Source organism: Camelus ferus, chromosome 17 (genome assembly GCF_009834535.1).
Source record: "Camelus ferus isolate YT-003-E chromosome 17, BCGSAC_Cfer_1.0, whole genome shotgun sequence".
Taxonomy (NCBI): domain Eukaryota; kingdom Metazoa; phylum Chordata; class Mammalia; order Artiodactyla; family Camelidae; genus Camelus; species Camelus ferus.
This window is the reverse complement of record NC_045712.1, coordinates 2,296,136-2,316,885: the sequence shown is the minus strand read 5'-3', so window position 1 is coordinate 2,316,885 and position 20,750 is coordinate 2,296,136. Positions and strand designations below refer to the sequence as shown.

The 20,750-nt window shown below is 38.8% G+C and overlaps 1 long non-coding RNA gene across 1 annotated transcript; it reads left to right on the top strand.

The window, feature by feature from the left end:
* The first annotated feature begins 1,097 nt into the window (after nucleotides 1-1,097).
* On the top strand, nucleotides 1,098-19,304 carry LOC116657065. The gene is made up of 3 exons (XR_004311997.1): nucleotides 1,098-1,107; nucleotides 18,163-18,167; nucleotides 19,076-19,304. It is a non-coding gene; the product is annotated as an uncharacterized LOC116657065 (long non-coding RNA).
* The last annotated feature ends 1,446 nt before the right edge of the window (nucleotides 19,305-20,750 follow it).

The window sequence follows — 20,750 nt, the reverse complement described above, 5'->3', positions numbered from 1 at the left end:
TCTTTGCTCTGAGCACCAAGTCCACAGGTGTCCATTAGGTGCCCTCCTCAGTTTGTGAGCCAGTCCCTAACAGAGCAGAAGAGGCATTAGCTGTCCCATCTTGATTGCTCATGGCTTTTGAAATTAGGTCATCCAGTTGCAGATGTTGTACAGACTTCCTTGGAGATGCAACTTTCTCCATTCCTACCATGCTGGCTGAGATCAGAGGGCTCTGTCCTGACAGAACATCCATTCCCACACTGCAGTGGACCTGTCCCAGAATTCCAATCTATTTTCCAGTGTCCTGACACCTAAGCCCTGATCCATAGTCTCCCCCATTACTGACTGAACACTTATAGCAAAGGACTGATTACTGGAAGCACACCATTGATTCCCCAGCTGACTTGTGTCCAGAGCCCACAATCTATATGTCTGCCCCATAATCCTCCATTTCATTGGTGCTACTCAATTATCAATATTTGTTCAAAGTTAGCCCTCACCAGCTGGCTACCTCATTACACAGCCAAAACTATTACTGTTACTCCTAGACTTTCTTGCGTAACTCCCAAATAAATGCACAGGTGAGCCTATCCAAGTTATTATGCTCACAGCTAAGCCCACACTTTTACCTGGTCTCTCCATATTAATCCTTTGAGATTTCTTTTTATAAACTGTCAATTTGGCAGTATAATCTTGTAAATCTTTACTTGCTGGACATTAGTATTGGAAAACTTTATTATTTTTAGTTAAGGTACAACAGAGAGTGACAAACGTAGCCTTTAAAAGCTGAACAACCTCTTTCCCCTTGAGAGTTTTTTGTACACTTTCCATATTCAGAACCCAAGGACACTTCTTTTCTCTCTTTGCTAACATGGAGTACAGCAAGGTTACATTAGCTAATAAAAGCTCTCTGCTGACAAAAGATGCTTTTGAAAAGTCACTCCAAAAGGCAGCACTGTCGATAGCTTTATTAAAATAAAATGTCACATCTTTGTGAAGTTAAAAGTCTCTGGATTGTGGTTAAAAGTCTGGTCAGCTCCAAACTATAGAAAGTCTTTCAAGAACCATGTTTTTCTCACTCTCGTCTCACAATACATAACAACTAGAATATAAATTCATGCTCTTCCAGTCCATCTATCCTTTCCTTTCTGTGTTATGTAGGGGGTCCCATATGAGGGAAAGATCTACAGAACTAGATGAAAGACATGTTCTATTCTTTTTTTCAATTGAAGTATAGTTGGTTTACAATGTTTTGTTAATTTCTGGTGTACACCATAATGTTTAAGTTATATATATATATATATATATATATATATATATATATATATATATATATATATATATTCCTTTTCATACTATTTTCCATTATAGGTTATTACAAGATATTGAATATGGTTCCATGTGCTATACAGCAGAAAATTGTTGTTTGTCTATTTTATATATAGTAGTTAGTATCTGTAAATCTCCAACTCCCAGTTTATCCCTTCACCCCACCCTTTCCCACCAGTAACAATAAATTTGTTTTCTGTGTTTTTGTTTTGTTTTGTTTTGTAAATAAGCTCATTTGTGTCTTTTTTTTTTTTTTAGAGCCCATATGTAAGTGATGTCATATGTTATTTTTCTTTCTCTTTCTGGCTTAGTTGACTTCGTATGGCAATCATCCACATTGCTGCAAATGGCATTATCTCATTCTTTTTTATGGCTGAGTAGCATTCCATTGTATATATATACACCACAACTCCTTTATTCAGTCATCTGTTGATGGACATTTAGGTTGCTTCCATGTCTTGGCTATTGTATGTAGTGCTGCTATGAAATATTGGGATGCATATATCTTTTAGATTTAGAATTCCCTCTGGATTTATGTCTAGGAGTGGGATTGCTGGATCATATGGTAAGTCTATTTTTAGTTTTTAAGGAATCTCCATCCTGTTTTCCATAATGGCTGCACCAAGCTACATTCCCACCAGCAGTGTAGGAGGATTCCCTTTTCCCCACCCCGTCTCCAGCATTTATTGCTCATGGACTTTTAATGATGGCCATTCTGACTGGTGTGAGGTGATACCTCACTGTAGTTTTGATTTGCATTTCTCTGATAATTAGCAATATTGAGCATTTTTTCATGTGCCTATTGACTATTTGTATGTCTTCATTAGAGAAATGCTTGTTTAGGTCTTCTGCCCAGTTTTGGATTGAGTTGTTTGGTTTTTTGTTATTGAGTCTTTGCTATTGAGCTGTTTGTATATTCTGGAAATTAAGCCCTTGTCAGTTGCATCATTTGCAAATATTTTCTCCCATTTCATAGGTAGACAGGTTCATTTCTGAACATCAAATAATAGAAATTATGGAAATCATGATAGTGAAACTATATCAAGCAAATTAAAACAACAATTAGGTACCAAATTACCAATTTAAAAAACAGACACAAGATTTGAATCGATATTTCTCCAAAGAAGGAAAAAAAATGGCAATAAGTACATGAAAGATACTCAGTATCATTATTCATTATGGAATAAAAGGAATAAAAATCAAAATCACAATGAGATACCATGTCACACTACAATGACTATAGTCAAAAAGACAAGAACAAGTGTTGACAAGGATGTAGAGAGTTGGAACCCTTACCTTGCTGGTGGGAATGCGAACTGATGCAGTTGCCGTGGAACAGTTCCTCAAAAGGTTAAACATGGAGTTACCACCTTACCCAGCAATCCCACTCCCAGGTACACACACAAGAAAACTGAAAATATACATCTACATGAGCATGTATACAGGAATGTTCATAAAGTATTAGTTGCAAAAGCCAAAAGTGGAAAAACTCAGTATCCATTAACCATAAATGGATAAGCTAAATATGGTAAACCCACAAATAGATAATTATTCTGCCATAAAAAAGAATGAAGTACTGACACATGTTACAAAATGAATGAATCTTGAGAATGTTATTATAAATGACAGAAATCAGACACAAAGGTTTACTGCATGATTCCATTTATGTGAAGTATTCAGATTAGACAAACCCACAGAGATGGACAGTAGACCAGTGGTTGCCAGAGGCTCTGGGGGTGAGAGGAATGGGGAGTGATTGCTAACGGGGTGATTAAAATGTTCTAAAATTAGATAATGGTGATGATTGCACAACTCTGTGAAAATGCTAAAAAGTCACTGAATTGTTCATGTTAAACAAGTGAATTTTATAGTATGTGCCTTATATTTCAACAAAGCTGTTACTAAAAATAGATTAAAAAATTTGAAAAGTCTTGAACAGTACCCACCAAGCTAATAACAGTGGTGACTTTGGAGCAGTGGATTAATATATTTTTAATAAGAATAATGAATTCCCATATTTATTACTCTGTAATTTCAAATACATTGAAAAAAAGAAGGAAAGAAAAAATCCTAAGTACCACTCAAAATGGTGCTGTATTAAGAGAAATGCATCATAGTGGGTTTTATCCTTCCTGATTTACAACCCAAAGACATACATTCATGTAGAAAATACACTCTTCTGGGGGCACTTTTCTAGGCCTGGATATATAAAAATGCATAATCTATGTGCCTTTTCTTCCAGGAATTTGTGGTGCATATAAGAGTAGAGATAGGTACATAGACAACTGTTAAACACGGTGCTAAAGGCTGCAGTAATAGCATGTGCATCTAGCTAAGAAAGCACAAAGCCACGGACCCAGGGGAGAGGAGCAGAACTTTAAAAGATAAGCAGAAGTTAGCCAAGCAGAGACGAGGTAAGGGCAGACAGGCAGCGAGAACAGCACAGGCAACATCACGCATGGGAGTTTCCAGAGAACCATTAACCTCAGAGGCTATTGGACTAATAGATGTTTTATGGGGGAGATTCTTGCAGATGGAAGGGTAGGCTGGAATCAGACCGAAAAGGACTTCAAATAATGTCTCGCTAAGGAGTCAGGACACTATTCTGTAGGCAAGGGAAAATAGCACAGAAAAGGAGCAGACCAGATGGGAAGAGACAAGAGACAGAAAAATAAGTTAGAGATTCTTGAATTAACCTCCTCTTGAGAGGAGCATGTGAGCTAGGAGAAGTGAAGAGGGAGGTCAAATTCAAGAAATATTTCAGAGACAGAATAGGAAGGACTCAGGGACTCACTGGTGTAGGAGAGAAAAGGGGGTGTGGCAGTGACTCCCAGAAGCCATTAGAGCCATTGTCAGAGCACATATAGAAAGATTCTACTCAGACTTGCTTGCCCCTCAGGAAACGAAATGGAGATGAAAGAAAGGACTTCAAATCCAATAACAGACAATATGCCCTGCATTTTGCTGGCCTCTGGATAGACAGACTCTCCTGAGCTCCAGCCGCTGTGACATTATGCGCTAGGGCAAAGAGCACATGGCAACACGTGTCACGCACATACTAGACTATGTGCCATGCACCGTGCCAAGTACTTTACATGCATCATTTCACTGAGCCCTCAGGGCACTCCTTTGTAGAAGTAGAAAATGGAGGCTTAATGAGATTAAGAAACCAAGTTCAAACTCACGCAGTCTGACTTCAGAGGCCAGTGTTCTTAATCACTACACTCTCCTGCCTCTGCAAGGCTGAGTTAAGCAGCTTTGCTTGCTCATTTCCAACACAGTCAAGTCGGATTATAAACCCATCCTTTTTTCCTTCTCACAAGATCCAATGCACACTCAGAGTATCCATCGCTTCCCCTCAGTTGAGATCAAAGTGGCTCTCCAACCTTCTCAGTGAGATCCAGGATGTCTACAATGGCCGTGTGAGGCAGGCACATCCATCAGGGAGCAGCCTAGCTATATGGCCTGCCAGGTAACCCAGGCCAAACCAAAGTGCCCTCCAAAGAAAACTCCCAGTCCTTTGGGCCATTGAAACTATTCAGCCTCATACTTGGGGATTTAGAGACTCACTATAGTAAACATAGCTTTTTGTTTTCGTTTTTACCACCTAGCATATATTTTCCTCTTCCTGTTAAGTTCATCTTACTTTTCCTCTCGGAAACCACACATGGTCTAGGCTCAGTCTATATGGTTGGGGTGGATATATTTCATCTCTACCTTCAAGGGTGAGCATATGACTTAGGCTTCACCAATCAGAGCACCTTCTCTCCTTTGCCCCAATAACTGGTTGCAAATTGAGCAGGAGCTACAATTCAGTCCACAGACCCAGGAAACTTTTTCAAATTGATCAGGAAGAAAAAGTCCTGTTTGGACCTATAAGGAAGAATGCCTGAAGCTTCCAGAGACATCACCATGGCCAGACTCTGAGTGAGTAAACAAAACAAAGATGAAGAGTTGCAAGATAAAAACAGGGAAACTTTGAGTTCCTTAAACAAACCACTCCTCAAACCTAAGCTGAACTTTTCAGTTGGCTACACAAACCAATACATTCCCCCCGACACTTGAGCTATTTTGATTTTCTGATATCTGTAACCAACAATAACAATAAAATCACAAGAAGGAAAAACCTAAAACACCTGCCTCGAAAACAACTAGAATGTGCTGAGTAGGCAGCTAGCCAGCCTTCCTGCAAAAGAAACATTCAGAGGGGGCTGCTACTTCTGAGGCATTTACTGCCAAAACCTGCCTAGAAAAAGCAGCTAATGTAAGAGCTGTCACATTTGGAGATGCTCAGAGCTGGCCTTGTAAATACTGTACTACACAGAGCAGTTGTGGGGCATAAGCAACAAGAGAGAAGGTTAAATAATCTCTATGCAGAAAACATGGACGGGCTGTCAGCCTAGCTTTCTCAAATACTGGTAAATACAATCTCTTCTATCCTGACATCTCACGTGAGAGTCCTGCCTCCCAGAATCCTCCCAGAATATCTCAGCTGTCTTAATTCTAGTCATTTTCAAAACTCATCTCTAGTTTTACCTCCAACAAGTAATTTTTCCCAGTCATTGCAAACTTTACGGGCATTTTCTTTGAGTTCTTATTGTACTTGTACCTGGTACCTCCTACATGTGATTCAGGTAAGAGTTGAGTTTGCATATCTAGCTTGGGATAATATTCCTGAGGCTTGATTTCCATACGTGCTGCAAGCCCATAGGGAGAGCACGAGAAGAGGAATTTGGGGTTATTACCAAATCTATGAGGACCGAATTTTATTATTGCAAAGAGAGAATGATAAGGTCTCTGATATTCTACAACTCTGCAGTTCTGTACAGGGCATCCTGGGGAAAAACAAGTGCTCACCATGAACCAAGGGTCTGGGCACTTAGGCCTTGAGCACAGGGCCCTTTGTGGCTTCCTTCATTCCTCACAAGGGTGATGAACTGATGCAGAGCAATGGGTGCAGAGCTGTAAGATGCTCTCCAGAGGTGATGCTAAGAGTGTGGTCAAATGTGCAGTGGTTGAGAGCCCAGAAAGCTAGACTCCAACATACATACATACAAGAGTCAGTGAGACTGCTCTGATAGGAGAGACCCCTGCGAAGCAATGTCAACCAGTAACACCCTCAAGGAGAGACACCAGAGAGAACCACTCCTATGGTTGAGGCCACACACAACAGGAAAATCTTTTGTCTGGAGCTGCCTTTGTGGAAAGCAGATAGGCTCTAGCTAGAGGGCCTGGCTGGGGAACATTTCCCAGTAGCAGCTCAGCTTCTCAGCCCTTCCAGCATGAGAGGCTGTATGGCGTTGTGTTCAAGATAACAGGCCCTGGAATGACAGACCTGGGTTATTATGATGGCTCTGTCCCTGTCTATTGTATGACCTTGGGGAAATCTCTTAACCACTCTAAGCCCCAGTTTTATGAATAAAATAGAAATAGTCTATCACTTCACAAGGGTTTTGGCCAGATAAAATGAGATAATGCACATAAAGTGTTTAACTATGCCTAGCACAAAGTAAATGCTCAGTAAATACTACGTATCACCATCGTTATTGTCGTTATCTGGGATCAGAAACTGTTGGTATGTCAAGATGCCATTCATTGAGAAGAAATGATAATAAATTCCTTCCCTGGAAACCCAGAGCAGTTGGAGGCCCAGGCTTACATCAGGGCTCATACTAACTATGGAAACCCTATGATGTAGAGACCTCAGATTACAAATGGAGGATGTGGCTTAAAAAGATAACAGAGATTCTGTTTTAAATTATTCATTAATTCTTCCATATGCCTCATTTGTTATCCTAGTTGGATTATAAACTTCTATAATACACAACTATAACTTTCACTTCTTATTCTTATCTCAACGTTTAAATCAATGCCAAAGGCCCTCCTTGACTGGATGATGGGCATCAAAGGCCCAGAGTAGATGGCCATAGTCATTCCTACAGTGTCAGAATATCTTGCCTGTTATCTACAAAGTGGGCAAAGAAGAGACTCAAAGGTTAAGTAGGATATGGCACCATAACAGTTCTATGAAGATATTGTATATCAAGAGTCTTAAAAATACTCATGTTTTTTAACATAATAATTCTATTTTAGGAAATTATCCTACCAATATAATCTAGTGAGTAGCAGAAACTTTATGTGCAAAGCCATTTTTCTTGATAGATTATACACATAGGAAAATTTAAAACAATCTGAAAATGCAACAATTGGGGATATGTTATATAAACTATGGATATTCTTTCATGTAAAGCAGCTAATTAAAAAAATGCTTAAGAAGCATTTTTAAAGGCTTAATAAGTGCTTATGATTTAATGTTCAGGGAAAAAGTTGTATACAAACTATTATCTCAATTATATTAAAATGGAAAGAATATTAGCAGTGGTTATTTCTGAGCAGTGGGATTTGGAGTGACTTTTATTTTCTTGTTTATACTTTCCAGCCTCTATTTCACAAATTTTCTAAAATAATAATGTATTGCTTTTTAATCATAAAAATTTTGAAATATTATTTTTAATTACACATGTGAAAATACTGAAGCAAGCTGAGGGTAACTGTAGCTAGACCCTGGCTCAGGTCATGAAGGGCTAATACAGCAGGAGGACAGGGTGGTAAAGCCTAGAAGCCCAGCAGAGCTGATGGACCCCAGCCTTCTTTATCTCTGCAGAACACTGGAACATCTAAAACAAAGACTGTCCCCAGGGGCAAGGCAATACCAAGGTCTGTGACTTAGCTACTCCCTTTTGAGAGGGAGAAAAAAAAAAAAAAGACAGTTCTTACTCATTTAAGACATCATTAGTTGGGGGGTGATATCACCAAGATGTTGCCTTAGGTCATTCCTGACTTTGCTCCCCATCACAAGAAGAACAACTAACAACTTTTCAAGAACAAGACACCACTGAGAGAATCCGAGAACACAGGGGTGAGGTTGAAGCACTCCCCTGCACCATAGGGACCAAGAGAGATTATATTAGAAGGGTAAAACAAGAAGCTAACGTCATAATCAATGGTCAAAGTTTAAAACCTTTCCTCTAAAATCAGGAACAAGACAAAGGTATTTAGTACTGAAGTCCTAGCTAGAGAAATCAGGCAAGACAAAGCAATAAAAGGTATCAGACTTAGAAAGGAAGAAGTAAAATTGTCTCTATTTGCATATGATAAGATTATATATACAGAAAATCATAAAAACTCAACCAAAAAAACTGTTAGATCTAACCAATTACATCAGCAAAGTTGTAGGATATAAAATTAACACACAAAAATCAGTAATCGATCCCACTTACAATAGCATTCAGAAAAATTAAGTACTTAGGAATAAATTTAATTAAGAAGGTGAAAATTCTCTACTCTGAAAACTATAAGACACCAGTGAAAGAAACCAAAGACAGAAATAAGTGGAAAGTATCCTATGTTCATGGATTGGAATAATTAATATTGTTAAAATGTTGGTACTACTTAAAGTTATCTAAAGACTCATTGCAATCTCTATCAAGATTCCAATGGTATTTTTTTAAAGAAGTAGAAAAATCACTCCTAAAATTTATGTGAAATCAGAAAAGGCTCTGAATAGTGAAAGCAATCCTCAGAAAGAAGAACAAAGCATGAGGCATCGTACTCCTTGATTTCAAGATATACTATAAAGCTATGGTAATCAAAACAGTATGGTACTGGCATAAAACAGACAAACTGGAACAATTGAATAGAATTTAGGGCCCAGAAATAAACTCAAGCATATATGATCAACTAATATTTGATAAGGAGCCAAGAATACTCAATGGAGAAAAGAGAGTCTCATCAATAAATAGCACTTGGATAACTGGATATTCACATGTAAAAGAATAAAACTGGACCTTTATCTTCCACCATTCACAAAATTTAACTTGAAATGAATTAAAGACTTACATATATAAGACCTGAAACCATGAAATTACTAAAAGAAAACATAGAAATGAAGGTCCTTGACATGGGCCTTGTAAATTTTTTTTGGATATGATACCTAAAGAATAAGCAATAAAATAAAAAATAAACAAGTGGGACTATGTCAAACCAAAAAGCTTCTGTACTGCAAAATAAACCATCAACAAAGTGAAAAGATAACATTTCAGAATGAGAAAAATACTTACAAACCATATATCTGATAAAGGGTTAATATCCAAAATATATTAAAGAGCTCAAACAATTCAATAGGGGAAAAAAAATGCCACAAATAACCCAATTGAAAAATGAGCAAAGGAACTAAATAGACATTTTTCCAAAGAAGACATACGAAAGGCCAGCAAGTACATGAAAAGATGTTCAACATCAGTAGTCACTAGGGATATGCAAATTAAAACCACAATGAGATATTGTTTCATGCCTATTAGAATGATCATCATCAAAAAGACAGAGATAATAAATGCTAGCATGGATGTGGAGAAAAGGGAACCCTATGCACTGTTGGTGAGATGTAAATTGGTGCAGCTACTATGGAACACAGTTTAGAGGTTCCTTAAAAACTTAAAGGTAGAACTACCATATGATTCAGAAATTCTACTTCTGGGACTATATTGAAAGGAAACAAAAACACTAACTTGAAAAGATACCTGCACTCTATGTTCATATCAGAAATATTTATAATTAGACAAGACATGGAAACAACATAAGTGTCCATTGATGGATGAATGGATAAAGAAATTGTGGTATAAATATACTCTGGAATATTATTCAGCCATAAAAATGATAAAATTCTACCACTTGCAATAATGTGGATGGGCCATGAAAACATGCTAAGTGAAATAAGTCAGAAAGGTAAATACTCACTTTACATATGATCTCACTCATATCTGGAATCTAAAAAAACAAAAAGAAAAAACCCCAAAACTCAAAGAAAAAGAGATCAGACATGTGGTTACCTGAGGAGGAGGGTGGTTGGGGAGGGGGAATTGGAGGAAGGTGGTCAAAAGGTGCAAATTTCCAGTTATAAGATAACTAAGCACTACGGATGTAATGTACAACATGATGACTATAGTTAAAAGTGCTATTTAATATATAGGAATGTTGTAAGAGAGTAAATCCTAAGCGTTCTCGTCAAGAACTTTTTTTCTTTTATTCTTTCTTTATAGTGTATATGAGATGATGGATGTTAGCTGAACCTATCGTGATAATGATTTCACAATATATATAAATCAAACCATCAGGCTGTATGCCTTAAATTTATACAGTGATGTATGTCAATTAGTTCTCAATAAAACTAGGGGGAAAAAAAGACACCAATAGTTTCTCAGTCAGGTTAACCTGCCATATACCTTTCAACGCAGTGAAGCCCAAGACTGTTTCCTCAGCCCTCCTGCCTAGTCAGCCCTCTGTGGGCTCTGACCTACCCTCACTGCCTGTCACCTTCTCCAAAGATGTGAATAATACCTAATCAGGTCCCATTCTCACCTTCTCATCACCATTGCCTCTTTCAAATACCCATGACCCCTGACAATTAGGAAACTACATCGTATGTGTGTATGTTAATTACTGCAGGGCTCTGTTCACAAAACTTAATAATAATAATAATAATAATACATTTTGAGAAGAGAATAGAGTTATAATCTGCCCAGATTCCAGAACAGTGAGATAACATTACTGATGTGCTTATTGGAAATTACCTGCTTTGCTTTAATACTTCATTGGTGAATTGCATGTTTTACAAAATCATCTCTTTTTCCCTGATATACTTGTTTAGCCATGTTTTCCTGAGAATGAAAACCAGCTGAAAAAGAACTCCTGAGTTATTTTATTTTTTCTTGAGAATTTAAAAGGACTTTGCTTGTGAATACTAATAAAATTACTTATTTTCAGTTTCCTAGATTCTGGTCATTTGTCTGCTAATCAGTTCATTAAAAATTCAACTCAAAAAGAAATTCCTTAGACAAAGAATGTTCATATGCTAGCGCAGAGAAAGCAACATATAACAGCTTTTGCAGTAGCCGCAGTGAAATATTCTAAAGATGATCCCGTATCCCTTCTGACCCTATGACTATTCAGAGCACAAACTTCAGGATTTTGGCTCCCTTCACTAATACCTAACTGTAAAAAACAAACAGACAAACAAAACCCTATGTATTATTGATAAGAACAGCTAAGCAGATAAATAATAAAATCTCCTGCCACTTCAAAGGAAAATGAAGAAAATGTGAATAAATATAAAGTCAATTCATCAGATACGTTTTAAAATCACAGCTAGCATTAGGAGGAATCTCAAGAGATCATTTCACTTCGTCTGCTGGCTTTATGCTGATAAGGTATTGCTCTATCCGTGTGAGGAAGCCCCAGAAGGTTAAAGGGCCAGGTTCTTGGCAAATAACTGATTAGCACCAAGAAGCAATGTGAAGTCAGATTTCAGTTTCCAGTATCTTTGTCAGACCTCTTCCTACTGCAATAACAAAGAGCCGTATGGGAACTGCATAGCAACATCAGCAAAGTGAACGTGGAAGAGAGAGAACTAAGTTCTGCCAAAAAGGTAGGAAGAAGTTTTTGCAGGGGAGTTAAGCCCCAAAGGATGAGTAGGAGGTATTCCAGGCAGAAGGAACCATGAGAAAAAATACATGAGTGTAAACAGCATGTTTGAGAAGCAGCAAGCATGACGTATGAAAGACATTCCACATCAAAAACAAGACAGCCTTTGCATTTACACAAACCTAATATGATAAAGCACACTCACAGCTGTATACACGTAAGTCAACTCTGCACTGCACAGGCCTTCTAAAGGGCATCACTGTGTCCCACTCACCTTTATCCAAGCCGTGCTCCCTGTCAGGAAGGCCCCTCCCCCCACGCCAACTTCCCACTGTCCTTCCTCACGGATCTCCTACATTACCACTTCTCCAGCCTCTAGGAGAGCTTATCATTCCTTTCTCTATGCTCCAACTTTTATATCTCTTGCTAGAGAGTATTTTATTTACTTGTTTACATACATCTCCATCTCCTGAACAAGTCTGTAAAGATCTCAAAGACATGAGGCCTTTAGATAATTGTATGTTTGATAAATGTGAAAGAACGACTGACTTTATAGATAGAAAGCTAGGTGCTAAGTTTGATAGAGAGCTAACATGCATCCAAGTCCTCAAGGGAACTAGACACATATAGAATTCATAAGTGGAAGAATAATTTTCAGATTTGAAACCCCCAGGGAAACATTTCCACTCAAATGAAGTCCTAACTGTTATCCAAAGATGTTCACATACAACAGCTTTGATTTAAAATTCCACCTAGCCAGAGTCATAAACTCACATCCTTTTCTTGTTACATTATAGAGCTCATAAAGGGTGGCCAGCAAAGGTAGATCCTTAGGTATAATATAGACTTATTAAACAGAAGTGTAAGGGGGAGAAAATGACTGTCTGGTCTTTCTTTCATCACCGGGCATGTAATCTATTATAAAGGTGTTAAACTCATGGGTAAGTGTGAAAACGGGAGGAAATGAAGCTACTGACAAAAAATGCAATGAGACAGTAAACTGAAATGAATGCTTCACAAACCATCAGCTTTTGTCTCAATTTGTTATTCTCGTGAATTATCAGAGTGAAGCATAGCCACCACTCCTAAAAGTAAAGATGTTATTAAACTTCATTCTGCACCAAAACGCCTAAAGATGTTGCCTCCTCTCTGACCTGCTCAAGCTACTCAGTCCTAGGGTTAAAGAAATATCTCATTAGCAGTGCCTGATGTCAGCAGTTGTGTTATTAAACTGCTTTCCACTCAATACCGAAAAATACCTACGACATCCAATCTTTTATGCTACTCTCTTCTTTTCAGTATAACAGCAGAAACAGTGGAGCCTGGAATTGCTACTAACATTAATTTCAAAAACTTGGTCATTTCTGGGATGTCTTTGAGTTAATGGGAAAGAAGAGACGGCATGCCAGGCAAAGTGCTCCACACCAGTGACACCAGCTGAGTGACAGACAGCTGACATTGTGTTCATCTCCTCACACTGCCACAACGCAATGACTGGGAGGCTTAAAAAACAGAAATCTGTTTTCTCAGTTTTGGAGGCTGGAAGTTCAAGATCAAGGTGTCAACAGAATAACAGAGTTGGCATCTAATTCTTTTCCAGGTGAGCAGATGGCCACCTTCTCACTATGTCCCAATTGGCCTTTCCTCTGTGCTCATTCTTGGTGTCTTTTCCTCTTCTTATAAGGACACCAGTCCAATGGGATTGGGGCCTCACCCTTATTATTTCATTTAACTTTAATCACCTCCATAAAGAAGCTGTCTCCAAACACAGCCACACTGGAGACCGGGGCTTCAACATACAACAACAAAACGCTGCACACTGTGTGTACATGTGCGCACACACACACACAGACACATTTGCACATACATGGGCCACAGTACCTGAAGTTCTACACTAATTAAACATTGAATAAATATTTATTAAGAACTTAGTCTCTAGGACTTAGCTAGGTGTTGTGGAGTATGCTAACTGAATTTCTGGTTGAAGATTCTTATATTCTAATATGCAAAAAAAGAATCTAGGCATTAAGAAAATTGTTAGCTTCTATTGCTGAAAGGATCACCTGTGGGACTTTTAAAAAATGCATATCCCATACTCAAATCTTCTGACTCTAAATAGCCTGAGGAGGGCATCTACATTTTTTTTTAATTTTATTTTTTATTGAAGTATAGTTGATTTACAATGTTAGTTTCAGGTGTACAGCAAAGCAATTCAGTTACATATATACATACATATATATTTTTTTCTTTTCAGATTCTTTTCCATTATATGTTATTACAAGAAATTGAATACAGTTCCCTGTCTATACAGTAGGTCCTTGTTGTTCATCTATTTTATACATAGTAATATGTATCTCTTGATCCCAAACTCCTAATTTATCCCTTCCTTGCCCCTTTCCCCATTGGTAACCATAGTTTGTTTTCTACGTCCATGAGTTTGGCTTTGGTTTGTAAATAGAATTTGTACATATATTTTTAAAATCTCTCCAAGTGATTCTAAAACATAGACAATATGGAAAACCAGTTCAGTCTACTGAGATAAACACTGGTCTTTCCTCCTAAACAGAAATGCCCCTGCAAGATACTACCTGAAGATCCTACTATCTCAGTGTGAGAGAACTCACTAGATGGCTAATATAAATGGCCCGGGACAATATTAGACTTCTGGGCAAGAGAAAACATAAATGCTTTAAGATAAATACACAGCCATGAAATGCATTTATAAATGTAAGAGATTATTATCACGCAGTAGGTCACTATTTTACAGTTTAAAGTGTAACTTTATTCTAATGTTTCTAGAAAACACTCCCTGCCTTCTCTAGAAGTTTTCAGGGAAGACTCCACCATGCCTTAGGTCTGTGACCCCAGCCCGATGGGGTGCCTGAGTAAATCTGGACCAAGGCTGATCAAGGTCACAATGCATAGCCCCAAACAGGTGAGTCTAGAATTGGTCCTGCGGCCGCTATCCTGGGCTCCAGGAGGAGAAAAAAAATCTCTTTGATATTATCTGAGACTAGATGCTAACTTCATTTTACATTTTATCTCAAAGTATATTTTGCAGCAAGACTTAATAGCTAACAAATTTTCTAGAACATTCTCTAGCCCGTAAGTCAAGGGAATACTGTACAATCTAGCTGGGACCTTTACCAAGAATTGTTCATTGTTATGAAAATCACTTCACCAGCAATGGTACTTGAGTCACAAGTACTAAGCTCCTGTATCAGTCTGCATCTGTGGTTTCCATTCTCCATGTGGGTCCAAACATAGGACTGCTTCATTATGTCTTTTAGCATAACTAGGCCCCTGCACTTACATAATGAAATACATAGTATGATATTTTAAGTTACATTTGCTAGTTCTTAAATTAAAATTAGAGTATTATATTAATTTATTTTCTGTGTGAAGTTATATATGTAGGTAGATTTTATTATTTATAAATTATATTATCTTCAAAAGTAAAGTGGGCATTACTGAATATCTGTCAGAAAGAGATGTTAGGTCTGATAGGTTTGAAATATCAGTATTAGCCTTTATTCAGGATATTCAGGATAAAGTGAACATTCACAATAAACCCTGTGCACCCGTGGCACACCCTTTCAGGGCTCAGCCCTTACAACTATACCAGTTCCTGCCAACCTGCTACCAAGATGACTTCTCCATGCCAAGGATGTCCCTATATGCCTAGACTACCCATTTACAGATGCCAGCCTATAATTCAAAAAGAAATTCTAAAAATTATGTTTATAATTCATTTCAATTAAAAGCTAGATTCATATTAACAAATGATAGTATGTGAGAGATCGATAATTATTTTTAAAACCTATATTTAACCATGCTTTCACATGTACTGATTGTGTTTAATATTCACAACGGCCCTGTGAGATGGTAGGAAAGATTGTGTATTTCTGTCTCTGCTTAACAGTGGAGAATCCTGAACCTCTGAGAGTCTACCTGGCTCAAAGTCACAGATCTAGCAAGACAGAGCTGGGGACCAAGTCTACACCTGCAGAAGCCCAAAGCTGTGTTCTTCTGCTTATATAATACTGCCTCTCAGATGAGACAAGCAATAAGAGGAGAAAAACACAACAGAAAAACTAACAAAAAAGAATCAATATGAAATGCTAGAATATATAAATACGAGGAGGAGGAGTGTAATGGTAATTTCTGAAAGCCTAAACAGTACAATTCAAATCTAAGAGATTTAAGTTGACCCTTTTGACATGTGAAAATACTCTCCCACTGCAACCAACCACAGCCCATATCTATGGGCACATGAGTACAGTGCTGGTGTGAACACACGAATGGCTCCGATGAAGACACTTGAAAATAACTGTGCTGCCCTCTACTGTTGACAAGGAGTAGGAATGCAAGTAGCAAACAGACTTGCTATTTAAGGTGTATTGCTGAGCTTATAATAAAAATGGACAGCTGCCAGTGGTACAAACACTTCACTTTCATCAATAAGTGATTCAATAGTAACTTTTTCACTGAAATAAATATTTTGATTTATTACTGAGATCCAATAATTTCTTTGACTTAATACAGACAATATAACTACCTTTTCTAATTGTTGTTATTTGCTTTCTGTGTTCAAGTCTAACTGAAAGGACATGAACAGACATTCTGTACTTGTAAACTCCTATAACGTCAGGGCTAAATGAGCCTTAAAAGTCAAATAGAGGCAAATGGATGCCTTCCACATGACCACTCTGATGCGTAGGAAGCAGCTGTGTTAATAAGGATTCCGAGACCCTGTCTAGGCTCAGTGAGAAAAAGCGCCATAACTGATTAGTAACGTCTTCCAAGAAGGGAAAGTGAGACAAGGGTACACAGGCAACATCCCTGCCATCCCTGTGCAGGTCTCATTCACTCATTTTACAGATGAAGGAATTGAGGTCCAAAGATCTTCTCAAAGATCTCACTTCTACTTGACGTTAGCCTGGGTCAAGAATTCAAGCATCCTATACTCTGGAACACACTTCTTGTCATTATATGCCAGTTCCTTAGTTAGACCTCTAAGAAGAGTGGTCAAGAAATTCCAGCACAAACTTCAGAAAGTAAAAGTGATGTTCGTTCTCAACAAAGCTTAAGATAATTCTTTGTGGGTACCAATGGGCATGTTTTCTCCTTTTCACAGACTGAGAGCCTTTGTGAACGGCATGGGCCCAGGCAAAGCCCTTTCATCTTACAATTGATCTTTCTGATGATTTGTTCATAAGGAAATAGAGTTTCCCATTGTAGAGCCATTTCCATGGTTACCCGTTGATTTCCAATAGGAAACAGCCTGTTTACATGGCCATCATGCCTTTATCGTAAAGGGTAAATCACCTTCTGAGTTTTCACTTTGTCTGCAACCTGAGGCATGTAAAAATGAGCTCTGCAAAATTAGCAGAACAAGATAAATAAATGATTCATGCGTGTTGGTTTTGCATGAATAAGTGATTAATCCTCTCTTTCACCCTTCTTAGGAGAGAATGCAGAATTAATGTCATTCTGTGCAAATAGAAGCCCACTTTTCTGAATTCTGACCTAATTACAGGTATTTGTGAAGAAAAATATATGTGAAATTTCTTGCAGTTAAAAAAAAGACTGATAATACTGCTACTACAAATCAAGAACTAAACTTCTCTTTATAAACCTTAACTGCAGATGCACAAAAATGATACTGTGATTTACCCTAAAGGTTCTTTCAAAAGATCCTGTATTTTGGCATGCCAAAGGTAAATGACCTTAGTTGCCTAAAACAGGCCCTACCATTACTTACCAAATAGCCCAGCCCTTGTTTTAAACCAGACTCCATATGGCAGCCTTAGCAGCCTGAACTGATTACATTCTTGGAAGCAACACACCCAAAATACCAGAGAGAAATGACAACTCATTAAATCAGTAGAACGCTCAGGAACCCAACATCAACAGAATGAAATTCCCTTTACTCAGGGGCAGAAGATTCTAATTCCATTATGTAGAGATGTGCCTTGCTCTGTGCTAGGGGCTCAGGTCTTTGCCTTCAAGAGCATTTCACCTGTAGTGTGGACTTAGAACATTAACTCAGATCAATTAAATAATTCTAAACAAGTCACAAAATATGAAAACTAGAAGAAAGAGGTCACCTTGGAATGAAAGACAGTCAAAAAAGATTTCTTATGTAGGAAGTGGAAGTGCATTTTGTGTGGGGGCCCTGAAGAAGCAGTGAGATTTGAGAAGGTTTCAGTGGAAAATTACAGAGCTAATAGTTAGTGAGCACTTACTACGGGCCAGGCACTCCGCTAAACTCTTAACACTATCTTATGTCAGCTTCACAATTATCCAGGTGAGTAAGCTATTACCATCTCCTTTTATAGGTGAGAAAGCTGAGGTTAAACACTGGCGTTGCAGAGCTGGTAACAATGGTTTCAAGGCAGACTGTTTCCTGAGTCTATAGTTGCAACCACACCATTCCAGGCAGAGGGGAAAAAAAGAACAGAGTGCATAGGGATGCAAATCACATAGCAGGAGAGTGGCAGAGGGTAAAGCACTCAATCAAGAGATAAGCAGTATAGTTAGAGGGAGGAAGGGCTGGGAAAACTGCACAGCAGTGGATTGCAGAGATCTCTGAATGCCATTCTTGGTAGGATAAGACATGTGAGAACTGAACTCCAACTGAGAAGGTGCCAATTAATTCAGGTGGCACTGACCTGTGAGGTGGGGGAGGTCTTAATCACCAGAACACTAAATGCTCATTATCCAACCTTTTAATTGGCAGAAAAGTTATCAGCAAAGAACCAAGATTTGATCATGCTGTTAAGAAAAAAAAGAAAAGAAATGAAAAGAAATAAACAATCCTCTGATCTCTCCCAGACAACAAACCTGATTTCAGATGTATGTTTTCCTAACTTCCAGTCCCCACTGGAGATAAAATGAACAATAACAAAAAAAGAACAGATGGGACTAAAAGCATAAGTTAACTGATGAAAGAAAAAAGCAAGGCTGGGGGAAGGGTGTATAGAGAAGAGAAAAGGATTTTGAAATGTAAAGTTATTTCCCCTGCTGAACAAACTCACAGAACGACTCTAGTGACGACTTTACGATGTTAAATGGCTTTATTAAGTCCTGGTGGAGACTGGTGCCTAGGAATAATCACACAGCTCTCTCAGCAGAAAGGTCACCAGAGAGAACCAGGTCAGCTCTAAGGGCCTGGGGCATGTGCATCTTTCCTTAGGTGTAAAAATGCAGGACAGAGTCAGAGATGGTTCCTATACCTTCACCTGGTACATATGGAAAACGGAAAATGAAACCGGACAAGGTCAAGGAAAGGGCATTGGACTGGAGATCAGGAAGGTGGTTTCACCTCCTGAGAGAAGATACGCGCATTTTCCCAGGTGACAAGGTAAGTGGCAGGGTGCCCAGATCCTGTCTCCTGCCTCTTCGGAGAGCATGCTTTCTTCCATTCCCACGAGCTCCAGAATGAGCCAGACTTTAAGCAAAGCCTAGCTGCGCCTCTTATTAGATGTGTGACTTCAGGCAAGTTACCTTCCTCTTTGCCATCAAGATAAATAAAAGAAGTTTTTTGCTCTCAAAGAGCTACGGCAAATCTGGCACAAATAGGTAAGCAAGGTCAAACAGGAGGAGCCAGTGCTAAGTTATTCGACTTTCTGCCCAGCACCAGGCTCACTGTAATTATAACTAAAGAGGGAGAATGTCCCAGTTCAGCAAAGGAACAATAGGCTCCTCCCCCTCCTCCACAGCTTCCAGGCTGACTCTGGAATTGGTCTGATTGCTTTGGGGGGAAGGGCAGGAAATCAGGACAGCACCTTCAATACTAGATATTATTTATTGATCACTCAGATCTGTCTGCTGTACTTAGAGTTTTATACACATGATCTCATTCAATTCCCCAATAATCCTATGGATTATTATCTCAGTTGTTCAGATGAGAAAATTGACCTTCAGAAAAATTAAGTGACATGCCCAAGCCCCACTGGAATTAGGACCTGGCTCCAAACTACTGGCAAGCCAGGAAGCTGTGAGGTGAACAAGGACACTGCTTCAGCCTTCCTAGCACTTTTACTGTGACCGAACTCAGGACTCTCCAGCGCAAACAAGAAGGTCCTGCAAGTCCAAACATATATCTTTACTCTCAGGCATCAGTGCCATTTACTGAGGAGCTGAATTTTTGAATGCCAATTCAATACATTTCATTGCATTCCACCAATTTTTGAGGCACTAGGGTGATGTAGTGATTATAAAGAAATAAGAGGCACCTCTTCTGTCTTCAAGGAACTTAAAGTGCAGCATGAAGGCGACAAGGAAACAACAAAAGCAAGTCAAAGTATCTTATCTGAGAAGTATCTGAAAAATACAGAGGTGCAAAAAAGGGAGGAAGGAAAGGAAAAGAGAAGGAGACACTGAAGGGAGACGAGAAGAAAGAAGGAAGGAAGGAAGGAAAGAAGGAGACACTGAAGGGAGACGAGAAGAAAGAAGGAAGGAAGGAAAGAAAGAAGGAAACAAGAGGTCTTTGGGCACTTACTGTGTATCGCTGTGCTAGGCTGTGTGTCACCTCACCTCTAAATCTCCCAATACTGTTGTATGTAACATTACTCCCATAATGTCCCTGCTCCAAACCCTGCAGTGGCTTTTCATCACACTTAGAATGACCAGGTCCTGCACAATCTGGTTCCTTCCTTTCTCTTGGGCCGTAAGTCCTCCCACACACAACCCCTTCACTGTGCCGTGAACACACCAAGCTCCTTTCAACCCCACAGGCTTTGACACTTGCTGTTCCTTCCACTTGACATGCTCCCCACCCCACTCCCAGATAGCCACAGGGCCTGCTTCTCTCTCTCTCCTCATCAGTGTCTCTACTCAAACGTCACTTCCATGGAGAGGCTCCCTCCAACTCCCCTAATAACCCCTCTCCTACCTTCACTCTCAGTCTCCTTGTTCTGCTTTAACTTCCTTCAAGGCACTTACCAGTACCTAACCTC